Source organism: Gekko japonicus, unplaced genomic scaffold (assembly GCF_001447785.1).
Source record: "Gekko japonicus isolate JY-2015 unplaced genomic scaffold, Gekko_japonicus_V1.1 scaffold976, whole genome shotgun sequence".
In the NCBI taxonomy this organism is placed as follows: domain Eukaryota; kingdom Metazoa; phylum Chordata; class Lepidosauria; order Squamata; family Gekkonidae; genus Gekko; species Gekko japonicus.
In genome coordinates this window covers 320,090-333,959 of record NW_015172584.1, presented here as the reverse complement: position 1 = coordinate 333,959, position 13,870 = coordinate 320,090, and positions in this window count along the sequence as shown.

Here is a 13,870-nt window from a genome sequence, read left to right as displayed (position 1 = left end):
GTCACCAGAGGCCTACTAGGCCCAGGGTGCCTGGCTAGCAGTGGGAGGAGGCTTGGCCTACAAATCCCAGAAGGCCTTGGGAAGTTTTGGCACCGATTTTGACCAATAGGGAAGAAGAGGGCTGGGGAACAAAAGAGTTGGTGCCAGAGCAGAAGCTGTTCTTCCCAGAGGGCAGAGCCAGAAGGAAGGCTGCTGCAGGGAATAGACCCTCATCCTGAGGGAAGGGTGAGTAGTCTAAGGCCATTGCAGATAGTGAACTAGGGATAGTATATATTTAGACGCATTAGGGCATTTGATTTCTTTTCTTTTCACCTACTTACTGTTATTATTCTGCACCTTGTTGTTTGACCTCCTATAAAATAAACTATTTTCCTTGTTGTACTCTGCCTGGTTCTCACACCTATTATTAGGCCAAAAGGGAGGTCTGAAGGTCTTGGGAGGGTGCTCTGGGCCTTCTCAAGGGATCCTAAATCCAGAGTGGTGGCAGCGTCAGGTGACACCCCACCTGAGCCGTGACATAGGGATATGCACATTGTTTTCATTTTTTCGTGTTTGGCTTTTTATATCGTTCTTTTAAAAACTTGATTTGGTTTAATTTAACTATTAAAATAGTTTTAATTATTCTGTTTAATTTTAATTCCCCCTGATTTCAATGGGAAATTCATTTTCTGCCAGTATCTTTCATCTCCATTCAAGTGGAATGAAATTCTCAGGGATTTTGCCCCAATGTACATGAAAAGCAAATGGAAAAATTGAAACTTTAACTTTAATAATGAATCTACTGAAATAAAAACCACATTTTTAAAAGAAGAAAACCAAAGAAAAGACTAGAAAACATCTTTGGTCACTTAACATTGACCTGAGCTGAACATAGGCATGTTTCCTAACTACACAGCTTGCATACAAATCTCTCAGCCTCAAGCTGTTAGAGCTCACGAAACTCAGAACCATAACAAACAGGGGGCCTTTGACAGCTTGTCTCATGAACTCAGTATATACACAAAAAGAAAAGCCTACCAGGCCAAGGTTAAAAGAGTCTGTAATTCTATAGGATGCCAGAACAGCTTTGTCAGATATGGCTAAAAAACCAACCTAGTCCCACAATCTGTCTTTGTAAAGCTCCCAAACACGGAATGATAGAGCTAGTCATTCCCTATTTGTTACTCCACAACATTTGGTAATAGAGGGTTTGTAACTTCTGGCCCAAAAGGGGCTGCTGTGACTTTAAGAGCTTTATGTTTACCCTCTAGTGGCCAAGTTGAAGTTTACAGCTCCATTTTATGGATTCCTATGGATCTCTGGACTCCTGAAAAATATAGACGACCTAACAACCTTAATAGTCAGTTTCTACTACTTGCTTCTTGTCTGTTAAGCTATATTTATGGATGGCATTTTGCTTTCTGATATGCTTGTACAACAATTGACCCCCATAGCAAAGTGACGCCATTTCCTCTCAGAGGAAACTCTGGAGGAAGGAAGGTTATACACAAACAAACCTTCATTCAATAGAGCAGAGTGGGTCATAATTGGGCCATTTTTTTCAGAGTATGGGTGAGGCTAGGGTACTCTTCCTGCTCATATAGTTTAGCATTTATCACAGTCACATTTCACCATAATTTAAATGTTTGCATGGCTTCTCATTCATGCATATCTATTTTCTTCCCAGTGTGCAGATGTATTCCATTTTCCTGTTGCCGTAGAGCAGAGCCACAATTGCAAACAGAGTTACATAAATGGCCATCTGTGCTTTGAAAACTGCTGACGCACATTATTACTGTGTGAGAATTCTAGCCAGTTAGCAAAGCGAAGTTATTAATACCCTTGACACTTCCTTAAAAGCAAGGCAAATCCTAAACAGTGTTACTCGCACAATAAATAGTTAGCACACAGTGGACTAATGCCAACCACTGGTGAGAAAATTATGCAACTGAATGGACCAAGGCTCAGTTGTATAGTGTATGCTTTGTATGTAGGAGGCCCCAGGTTCAATCCCTACTATCTCCTCTGGAAAGAATTTCAGTAAGGGGGCTGGGGAAGACCTCTGCCTGAGCCCTTAGAGAGCCCCTGCCAGCTCAAGTGTTCAGTTCAGTTTCTTTAAACGTCTAAAACCTTTTCAAAAGTCAAAATTAGTTTTTATGGTGTATGGCCTATAGGCTTCTAAACTTAATAGGGTTTCCAGGTCCTGGTTGGAAAATACCTGGAGACTTTGGGGGTGGATCCAGGAGAGGGCGGGGTTTGGGGAGGAGAGGGGCCTCAGCATGGTTCAATACCATAAAGTCCACCCTTCAAAGCAGCCATTTTTTTCCAGGGGAGCTGATCTCTGTCAGCTGGAGATCAGTTGTAAAAGTGGGAGATCCCCAGGCCACACCTGGAGGCTGGCAACCCTGAAACCTAATAAACTGAACTGAAGCCAGCTCAAGTGGGCAACACTGAGCTGGATGGACCACTGATCTGACTCAGTATAAGGTAGATTTATGTTTATTGGGGAGGGAGTTTGTAACAAAATTCAGGGTAAATGTAATCCATAGTACAGATTAGAATAATTTAGCTGAAAGAGACTTTATAGGCCATCTAGTCCACCCCTTGCTAGTCAGAAAATCCAAAACTGAACATGCCCAACAGATGACTGTCTAAAATCTCTTTGAAAGGGAGAGCCAATTTATCCCCTAGGTAACGATTTCCATGGTTGAACTGCTCTTACTATTAGGAATGTTTTGCTAATGTTAAACTGAGACTGGGTTGGGGCCATGGCTCATTGCTAGAATATCTGCTTTGCATGTAGAAGCTCCCAGGTTCCATCCCCAGCCAAAAAAGAATCAGGTATCAGGTGATGTGAAAGACCTCCACTGGAGACGATGGAGAGACACTGACAGAATAGAACAGAGATTCTCTGCCTTGTTGAGCTTGTGGGCACTACTGGGACTTTGAGAACAAGAAGTGAGCATCACAGCATAATGGTTGCTGTGTAGGTTGGGGTCAATTAACAAAACATTATGAAGTTCCAATGTCAGTAGCAGCTTTTTCTTAGTAGGCATTCCCTGCACACAGAGAGAGGTAATGCCTTTGAGCTCTTCTGAAATGCCTCCTGCCTTGATGAGGTAATGGAACCGGCTCTTTGGTTTGGGAAAGAGGTGCTTTGGAGAGGAAGTGGGTGCCAGAAAACACACTGGTGGGTGCCACAGTGCCCATCACTGATCTAGATGGCCCAGGCTAGCCCGATTTCATCAGATCTCACAAGCTAAGCAGGGTATCTCGTGGTTAGTCCTTGGATGGGAGACCACTATGCAGAGGCAGGCAATAGCAAACCACCTCTGTACATCTCTTGCCTTGAAATCCATACGGGGTTGCCATACATTGGCTACAACTTGACAGCACTTTTCGCTATAGTGACCATGGGCACCATATTGCAAATCACTGGCACAGACTACAGTGACCTTGATAAAGCAACAGTCTGACTAGGTATTAGGCAGTTTCATCTGTTTCAAACCACCCTCCGGTAACTTAAGTTCATTATATCTAGTCTTGTGCTCTGCCAGCAGAGAACAAGTTCTTCTAAGTTTTTAGACAGTATGGTTTCCCAGCAGTTAGCAGCACTGTTAGCCAACTCTGTTCTCTGAAGTCTTTCCAGTTAGGACTGCCACTACTGGAGTTGATGGACATTGTTCTGATTCAGAGTAGTTTTGCATTTTATGACCAGATAAAAGATTCAGTATAATAAACTGTGTTTCCTCTTTTTGTATTTCCAGAGCAGCATGCAGTTCCATGGCCAGTCACAACAACTGGATAGAACACCCTGACCAAGGGTCCACAAGGTTTACAGGTACATATCTCCTCTTCATGGCTGATAGTACTCACATGGCAATTAACTAAGTGCTCACTGACTAAAGATCCAGGCTGGTAATCAATTAAAATTTTTGGACTGACTATCTTACCCAGCACCAGCTCATCACATGCATATTGGCCCTTGAAATAACCAGGAAAGTTCCCAGTGGGTTGTGCCATGGAGGTCCAACCAAGGGGCAGACAGGCAATTTTTTGCAAAGAAAGCCACCAGTTCTTCTTCACAAGAAGAACAGTTCAGGCATGAACACAGCATGTTCCCGTGGAAGAGGTAGTGGGTACTGCACCCACATCATGAAAATAGCAGCCTAGGTCACACGCATGGCAGCATCCACAGCATCCACACCAGGGCAGCTCTCCTTGCTTGGAAGAAGGGGCTGAGTCTGCTGCCATCTTCTCACAAAAAGACTGTCCCAGGTGTGGGTGCAGTGCCACATCTTTTTCACCCACAGTCTTTGTGAAGCAGAATATGTGCCACCTTGCCTCAGCAGCTGCCATCTCAGCACCACCACAACATGACAAGATGAAAAAGCTGTCCCAGGAGTGGAGTTTTATGACACAGATAAGTGATGCCATCCTTTTTCCAGGGCAGGTTTTATTTTCCTATGCATGCCTGGACCTTCTCCACCACATGTAGACTGATGTCTCCTAATGAGCATCAGTAAGTGTGAACGGAATTCTTGTGTCTCTAATGTTAAGGATGTGGATATGCACTGGAGGATTGTCTGTGGCTGCCTGGCTTGGGTCAATGTTATTTTTATAACATTTCTCCTCTTGGAACTTTATGACATTCACAACAAATGGGATGGCTGCAGTATATATGGGGAGACACATCCTTCTTTGAACGCATGAAGAGGCTTCAAATAATATATTGTCATAAATCTCTGTTTTTTAAGCATCCTCCCATGTTTAAAGCACAGCTCATTTCCGATTTCTGCTAGTTTCATTTATTAGCTGAATTTGAAATTCTAGTAAATAAAAACATGACCTTATCATATGCAGTGTAGAATAACCAGCAATAGAATTGGTGCTGGCTGACTCCCCATTCCTTGCCCTGGATTGAATTTGCAATATCTGTAGAAAACTGAGTTATTTCCTCCCCCAAAAGATTAGGCAATACCTCTATTTTTTTCCCAGGCCAATTCTGAGCTTTAAAAAGCTCTCATGTCCCACTCACCTTATATGGAACACCAGTCCCGGTCACACGGGCTGGAAATAGTGGGGGGGGAAGCGTGGCTGTTTGCCCTGGAGCACAATAACGTGCGGCTGCCCGATCACACGTCCCATCGAGGTCCCGTGGTTAGGGGGTGAGGTGCCGATCACATGGCTATCCAGCAGCACGGCAAAGAAGCAGTGCAGTGCGATCAAAGCAGCAATCACTAGGCGCCGTTCCCATGGCAAACGGGTGTTCGTTTTACCGCAGTTTGTGCACATGTGCCATTGGGTGCTTTTGCGCATCCTGCGGATACTTGGAGGGGGGGAACCTTGTTTGTGAAGGAACATCGGCGGGTGCCGGATGCAACGGGAGTCCACCGGAAACGCAATCAGACGCCTGCCCTTGCCCCGCGGTGTACGGAAACCAGTACCTCGTAGGTACTAGTTTTTTAGTCCGCATCTTCGGCGGGACGCCACGGGATAGCCACGGGAGCACTACGCTTCCCAGATGTTGCGGTATGATCTGGCCCGGAAAATCCGCCTATCATCTGTATCTTTAGCGCGGCAAATGATCCGTGTGACCGGGGCCACCATGTAGTTTCCAAAAACCTCCACAATCCAGGTAAATGTAGTTGAGGAGGATGATGAAAACATAGGAACACAAGAAGGCTTCTGCTGGATCAGACCAGTGGTCCATATACATCAGTACAGTGGTTCACCCAGTAGCCAACCAGTTGCCCCAAAGGACCACGGAACAACACATAGAGGTCAAGGCCTTGCTCTGATGATGCCTCCTTGAACCTGTATTTAGATGTTTACTGCTTGTAAATGTTGAGATTCCCTTCAGTAATCATGGCTAATAGCCATTGATGAACCTCTTGTCACAAATCTGTCTAACCCCTTTTAAAGCCATTTATGCTCCAGAAAAGAGGAGGCCAAGGAATATTTCTCTGCCTTGGACATACAATTCCGGTTGGAGAACAATTTTCAGGTGGTAAGGTTTGCCTTAGATTAGAGGTGAGCATTGCCGTCTGCCATAGGGAATATGTACTTCGGCAGCATCACTAAACACAATTTTACAGGATATGTTTAGAAATGAGAAACAGCAATGCTAGACATACATCTTACCAAAGTCACTATTGTTCCTTCTGGCTGGCTAGAGAAAATGGTCTGGGGAAATTTAATTTCAATCTACTAGGCAAATAAAATCTAATTTGGTTTCTATTTCTTTATCATTTTATCTTAGTATTTTTGCCCTTAAAAATATTAAAAGGCTTGGTGAACTTTAACCTTTGGAAAGGAATGTAGCTTTTTATCCACACTGCCTAACCATTAAGCAGTTTCATTCACAGATATGCTTCTCTTTTTACAAAATCTTTTCCCCATTTTGTGGCATTTGCTCTTTGTTGCATTAAGCAGACCTTCTGTTTGCCTTCACTGGGGTTGGAGACTCAGATTTCATCCCTCTAGCTAAATTGTCCCATTTACAAATATTTAAAATATGACTTATGTCAACTCCTGGGAGGCCAGGCAGGTTGTGTACATACATACAAACCTCTAACTTGGTGTTTCTCAGCCAGAACAGCTACTTTGAGGTTAAATCAAGTCAAGTCAATCAGCAGTTCAATAAAAATGATGGAGCCCAAAAGACACATTCAAGTCAACTATCTCGGCTTCAGAATAAATATTTTGCCACTTTCGAAGAATTTGGAGGATATAATCCTTCACTCCAGCCATCCATTAACCCAATACAAAGCAGCTGGTTAAAAGGCCAGATCTTTCAAAAACCATTCTTTTTTTCCCCCCTGAGAACAAAATGGCTGTTCTTTCTTGAAAGGCAGAGAGCATCTGAAACTGGTTAGTAGCTGAAACATCCTGGGTTGCTGAGGCAGCAAAAACATGACCCTGCAAATTTTCCTTGAGGGGATGTGTGGTACATTAATTAACCAATCCACACAGCATGGCTTGTATCAACGAGGGGTGCATTTAATATTCCTGCTCTCTGCTTAATATTGAGGGTGTCAGCATAGGAACACAGATCAGATGTGGGTTCATAAGGCTACAAAAAGAAATCTGTTTTGTGGAACAGAAGTTGAAAGAAATAGTGGGTTTCAAACTCAATATCCTTGACTATAAGGGGAATATCATACTATAAGATTCTGTCTGAAAACACCCATCTCCACATATCCTGAAGAATGCTGGATTTTGTTGGTAAAAAACACAGATAATTATTTTGTATTTATCAGTCTATTTTTATCCTGCACTACCGTCAAGGAACTCAGGATACCATACATAGCTTTAGCTACTACAATCCTGTGAGGTAGGTGCTGCTTTCACTTTGTTTCATCTCTGCTTTTATTGTGGCTGCCTGCATAGATTTATGGCTGTTTTATGGCCTTTCGGGGGGGGGTGACTCTGCAGTCAGTATGGTGTTGGCCCCGGGGTAGTTGAATGTGGTTTTGAACTGCATCTTTTTCTGTTCCAATGTGGGTTTGGTAAAACAACTAAGCAAATGCTAAATGCAGATTGGGCCTCAGTTGGCAGGAGCTGGGGCCAGAGATGGGAGCTCACTCTGTCACACAGCACTAGGGTCTCAAACTGCTGAACTACAGATCTTCCGGTCTGCAGCTAAGCATCTTAACTTCTGAGTCACCGCGGTCCCATATATATCTATATATCTTTCCTCCCCCAGTCTCAGTGAAGTGTTGTCTACTTGTATCTACAAAAAATTATGGGTGGGGACAACAACAGTTTTATATACTATATATCTAATAGCCAAGGTGCCCCCTCGTGTGGATATCTAAATCCGCACATCGGGGGCACCTGGGGGGCAGGGAGATTTTCCTGCACATTTGGGGCAATCCCCAGATGTGCAGAAAAATCTAAAAACTGTAAAAAAAAACTATAGGGGGGATACTTAAATCCCCCCAAAAGTAAGGGAGCGTTCCCTGCACATACGCAGGGAACGCTCTGAAAAGTCTTCGCCACTGCCACAGGGGTTGGGGGCGGGAGAAGGCTTGGCGGGCCGGCCTCGCCGCTGCCACTGCTGAGGAGGGAAGCTTGGTGGGCCAGCCTCGCTGCTGCTGGGGAGGGAGAGGGGAGGGAGAAAGCTTGGCAAGCCGGCCTCACCACCACTGGGGAGGGAGGGGGGAAGGAGAAAGCTTGGCGGGCTGAACTCGCCACTGCTGGGGAGGGGGGGAGGGAGAAATCTTGGCAGGCGGGCCAGCCCAGCCGCTGCTGCTGGGGACGGAGGGGGGAAGGAGAAAGCTTGGCAGGCGGGCCAGCCCAGCCGCCACTGCTGGGGAGGGAGGGGGGAAGGAGAAAGCTTGGCGGACTGGCCTTGCCACTGCCGCCGCTGCTGGGGAGGGGGGGAGGGAGAAGGCTGGGCTCACCTGCTTCCACGTCTCCTGCTTCTGCAGACCGGGAGTTGTGGGGAATACTTCCCCCCACACAAGTATTGCGGGTCCTGCCTCTTGTATATATATGAAACCGTTGTTGTCCTCACCCATAATTTTTGTAGATACAAGTAGACAACACTTCACTGAGACTGGGGGAGGAAAGAGACAGATATGCTGCAGTCAGGTTTGGGGGAACAAGAACAGAGCCAAGACTACCTGGTGGGCCCGGCAGGACTGCAGAGGCTGCAGTGATAGAAGCAAAGGCCCAGGCTTTTGCTTGCCACCTTTGAGAAGCAATCTGGCTGCCCTGTCACTGGGCATAAGGGATCAAAGAGTCACTTCCTGTCCTCACAATAATAAAAAGAAAACTCTCTCTCATACACAAACACACACACACATGCGCACGTGCGCACGCACACTTAGTGAAGACATCACGCATGATACATGGATTCAACTGGGTATTCTTTAACACCAAAACTTGATGCTTTAACACCAAAACTTGAGAACCGGCTCTCTCACCACTACAGGCAAACCCATTCCAGCTCCAAATGTGAAACAGCTTTGATCCGCCTATAGCTTTTCCTAGCCTGCATATAATGGCTTCCACTCCCTGTGTAGAAAACAAAAGTTACAGAAACAAATGTATTTCCCATTGAAATCAGTAGAAACAGAAGGATACAGAAGGATAAAGTATTAAATAGGTAATGTGGTGATAAGGTTTAATATAAAATATAATTAGGTTTGCCAGCCCCCAGTTGGGAGTGGGGGATCCCCTGATTTTGTGGGCTCCTGTCCGCCACCGGCAGCACTTTGGGTTTTGGGCAAAACTCTGTGGTTTGAGCCCAATTTTACCATAGAGTTTGCCCAAGAAGCAGAGTCCTGCCGCATGATGTTCCCGGCGTGATGACATCACTTTCATGTGACATCATCATATGACAGTTGGGACATTGCGTGTGGTGACGTTGCTCTACCCCCCTCCCGGAAAGCTCCCTCCCACCCCCCGCTGGCACAAGGTTAGGACCTGGCAACCCTAAATGTAATGGACCAAGTAATATTTCTTATATAGCGACTCTTGTCCCCAGCAGCCATACAGATGGGTGAAAGACAAGCTGTTGAGGTGGGAAATTACATACTTGACTACCATAATATGCATTTCCCTCTATATTATTTGCTGTCTTTGTTGAGGATGACGAAGGGAGCACTGCAGTGATATGAAGATGTGAAATAATTTGAATTAGACATTGCTGACGAAAGGGATGAACTTAGTGGGTTCCTAATAACCATATAATCTGCAATAAAGTTCAGAAATTACAACAGCATTAAGTTGCTAGTTTGGGGGGAGGAGCTGTTTAAGATCTACCATTTTCCATCCTAAACATCATGGCCACTTGTTCTGTTGATCTTCTGGCTCTTCTTTAGCATTATGTGCTTTCTCATTAACCCAAAGAATGTTTAACATCTATATGCACCCTCTCACCCAGTTGGTCTGGGGGTTTGGGCTTCGTTGCCATCAGTATGCTGACGACACCCAGCTTTATCTGTTGTTGGATAGCCACCCAGACTCCACCCCAGGGACCCTGGACAGTGCTTTGGAGGCTGTGGCTTGGTGGTTATGGCAGAGTCAGTTTGAAGTGTAGTGGGTTAAACGCATAAAGAAACCACGGAGACTGATGTAGCGATCAGCATGGTTTACTGGTACACAACAAAGACAAAAAACAAACGGCCAGCTGGCCAACTATATACATACCTGGGGACACACCCCTAGGTCCCGTTGGTGGGTTTAAATCTCCCGCCACGGTCCCATAGGTCCCCCAGTGGAGAGACCAGGAGCCTAGTCCCCATTGTTACTCCAGAGTCAAGCTCTGGAGTGTTGGCTGGGCCCTGGTGGCGGTCAGCGGACACAACACAGTTGAAACTAAATCCTATGAAGACAGAGGACTTGTACCCTTGAGGCTGATCTGGAAACTCCAGCTGGTGCAGAATGCAGTGGCATGTCTGCTGACTGCAACATCTGTGCGGGTATGTATTCAGCTGGTGCTCCGCCAATTGCACTGGCTACCAGTCGAGTACCGGATTCACTTCAAGGTGCTGGTTATGACCTTTAAAGCCCTATGTGGCCTGGGACCAACATATTTAAGGGACCAACTCTCCCCATATATGCCCCGCAGAGCCTTGTGCTCCATGGACCATCATCTGCTGGTTGTCCTCGGCCCAAGGGACATTCACTTAGCCTCATCCAGTGCCAGGGCTTTTTCTGCCCTGGCCTCAGCCTGGTGGAGCATGCTCCCAATTGAGATCAGGGCCCTGGGGGACCTATTACAGTTTCACAGGGCCTGCAAAATGGAGCTGTTCCACCAGGCCTTCTGGTGAGGTGGTAGGCGTCCATTAATTGGCCACTCTTCTGCAGTTCTGCTATTAATAGGTGGCTGCGGTGGCTCAGTGTTTAAGATGCTGAACGGCAGGCTGGAATGTCGGTAGTTCAGCAGTTTGAGATCCGAGTGCCGGATGATGGAGTGAGCTCCCGTCTCTGGTTCCAGCTCCTGCCAACCTAGCAATTCGAAAGAAATTGCAATTAGATAAATAGGTACCGCTTTGGTGGGGCGGTAACAGCATTCCGTGCGCCTCGGCGTCTAGTCATGCAAGCCACATGACCACGGAAATGTCTTCAGACAGCACTGACTCTTCGGCTTGGAAACGGAGATGAGCACCACAACCCTAGAGTCAAATTCGACTGGCTTTCGAGAAAGGGAAACCTTTACCTTTACCCTATTGACAAGATATTTAGAGTTCAGCTGCAGCCCAATTGTTCCCAGCTTTAGGATTGCTGAATATGTCATTGCTGCTATGCCTATCTTTTTGACTGTTTTAACTGTTTTTATTGTCACATTTAATTGTCTATTTATTGTAATTTATTGTAATCTGCCCTAAGCCCACTTGCAGGAAAGGCAGGATATAAATCAAAATAAATAAATAAATAGATGTTTGTGGAATAGTAAGCCCTTTGTTTATATGAGTAGTCATCTTTGGTCGCTAAACTGCAAATGTATCATTTTATAAATTTCAGAGAGCACCATTTGTTTTCTTGTGGTCATGGATTGCCATCTAATCACCAAATCAACAGAATCATTTTGTTTCCTGAAAGCAGTTATATCAACATACCAACAATGTCCAAAGCATGAACCAAAAAAAATTGCTCTTGATCTTATTTAAGGGCAAAGGCTGGTTGTTGTAGAATGAGCTGTACTCTAGCAGAACTACAGCTTCATAATAAAATTAAGTTATGACAAGTTCTGGGACCTCAGCCAAATTCAGACCAAATCTAAAGTTTTTATAGGGGTGAAAAGGGTTTTACTAGTTAGTCTAAATCTCCCACAGAATGCCTGCTTTTTATATCTAAACATTCATGGAAACAAACGTTGGTGGTTCCAATAAAATATCTACCTTCTGCCTATCTTTTTTATTGGATACCAACTGAGGAAAGAAAACTATACGGAACAAACATTCTGGAAAGGAAAGATCTGAGAACAAAAATACATCATGTTAGTTCGTTCTCTCAAGACTTCCCTTGTTTTGATAACCTGATATTTATTTCTAGGTGAAGAAGTAGGGCCCCCTGATCATGTTAAAAATTTTCCATGTTTTCCTTTTGAGATTATTGTACTTATGATAAAAGACAAAGCTCATGATATCCTCAACACAAGGATTTATCCATATGACATAGTTGTCACTTGACCGCAGTTTCTTAACTAGCCATGGAATCCTAGGACTAGAAGTCATTGAGAAGGTCCTAAACCTGAAGACAGAACACAAAAAGTAGCAAGCATCACAGATTATTAATTAATTCCCATAATAATTTATTGTGTGTTGGTCCTATTAGACTTCTGTTGAACTCCTTCTGCACTCTTGGGTACTTTTGATCATGAAGTGCTGATCTCTAGGCTAAACGGTTTGGAAAAATTCGTGGAATTACTCTTGAGTGGTTCCACTCATTTCTGTCAGAAAGGTCACAGGGCATAACTGTTCATCTTTCCCCGGGTCCTCCCTGTGGACTCCCACAGGAATCTTTCTTGCATCATTCTCTTTCAATATGTATGTGAGATCGCGAGCTGACACTGTGCAGGTTTGTAGTTTCATATAATCTGTATGCTAACGATGCCCAACTCTGCTTCTCTTTTTCATCTGACCCACATCATGCAGTACTGACAGGTATCCATTGCCCAGTCCTGGTTTGGGACTGAACCCTGAGAAGAATTATAATGTAACAGTTTCAGAAGACCAGCAAGTTTGTAATTCAGAGACAAAATGAATATCTCCCAAGTTCTCACTGAGGGACGTTCTGATCCACATCTACGTCCCGGCTACAGTAGTGGCCAGGTATGCCTTTCAGAAACCCCATATTGTGTAGATTTTTGGATACTTCTATCCAAACAGGATTTAGTTACTATTGAGTTTATAATTTCAGTGTGAGGCTATGGTAGATTAGGACCATTTCTGTATATGTGCAAACTACCGAATCAGGATTCTTAAACTATCAATATTTGTAAACTTTCTGTACAATTTTTGGCTGCTCCATGAGTAGCTCCAAATGTATTGCCTCATTACCCCGTGTTTTCCAGATCCACTTTCCCCACAATTTTTTCACCTTTGGGTATTTACTTGCAGTTTTCAAGTGTGGAATTCCCAAAATCGATGCCTCAGCATCATGTGTACACCCTCCCCCAATTCCTCGAACAACAGGCTGATTTTAAAGTGAAGTTTTAATTGTGTTACACCACTAATTTTAAAAATATTAATAATGTTCTAACGCAGGGACAAAATGAGCAGTGAGGTTTAATGTAGCTTTCTCCATGCAATTACCCATCCATAAAGTCCTTTCCTTTCTTTTTCCCCCCTTTTTTTGGTGGGTAGGTTTTGCTGTTTCTGCATTCTCCCCCCCCTCCCCTATAGATCCTAGTATGTGCCCATTGGGGAAGCTTGGAAACTATTTAAAACTACGATCCTAGAAGCTCAAAAAAATATATATTCCGCAGGTTAGGAAAGGCACAAACAGGTATAGGAAAAAGCCTGCATCGTTAACAAAGTAATGGAAGCTGTAAAAGGTAAAAAGGATTCCTTTAAGCAGTAGAAAGCTAGTCACAGTGAGGCTGATAAAACGGAAAACAGGCTATGGCAAATAAAATGCAAGTCTGTGGCCAGGCAGGCAAAAAGGGAATATGAAGAGCATATAGCAAAAAATGTAAAAACCAACAATAAAACTTTCTTCAAATACATAAGGAGCAGGAAACCAGCCAGGGAGGCAGTGGGGCCCTTGGATGACCAAGGGGTAGAAGGAGTAGTGAAGGATGATAGGGAAATGGCTGAGAAGCTAAATGCATTTTTTGCCTATGTCTTCACTGTGGAAGATGAGAAGTGCTTGCCTACTCCAGAACCGCTGATTTCAGGAGGGGTGTTGAAAGACCTGAGTCAGACTGAGGTGA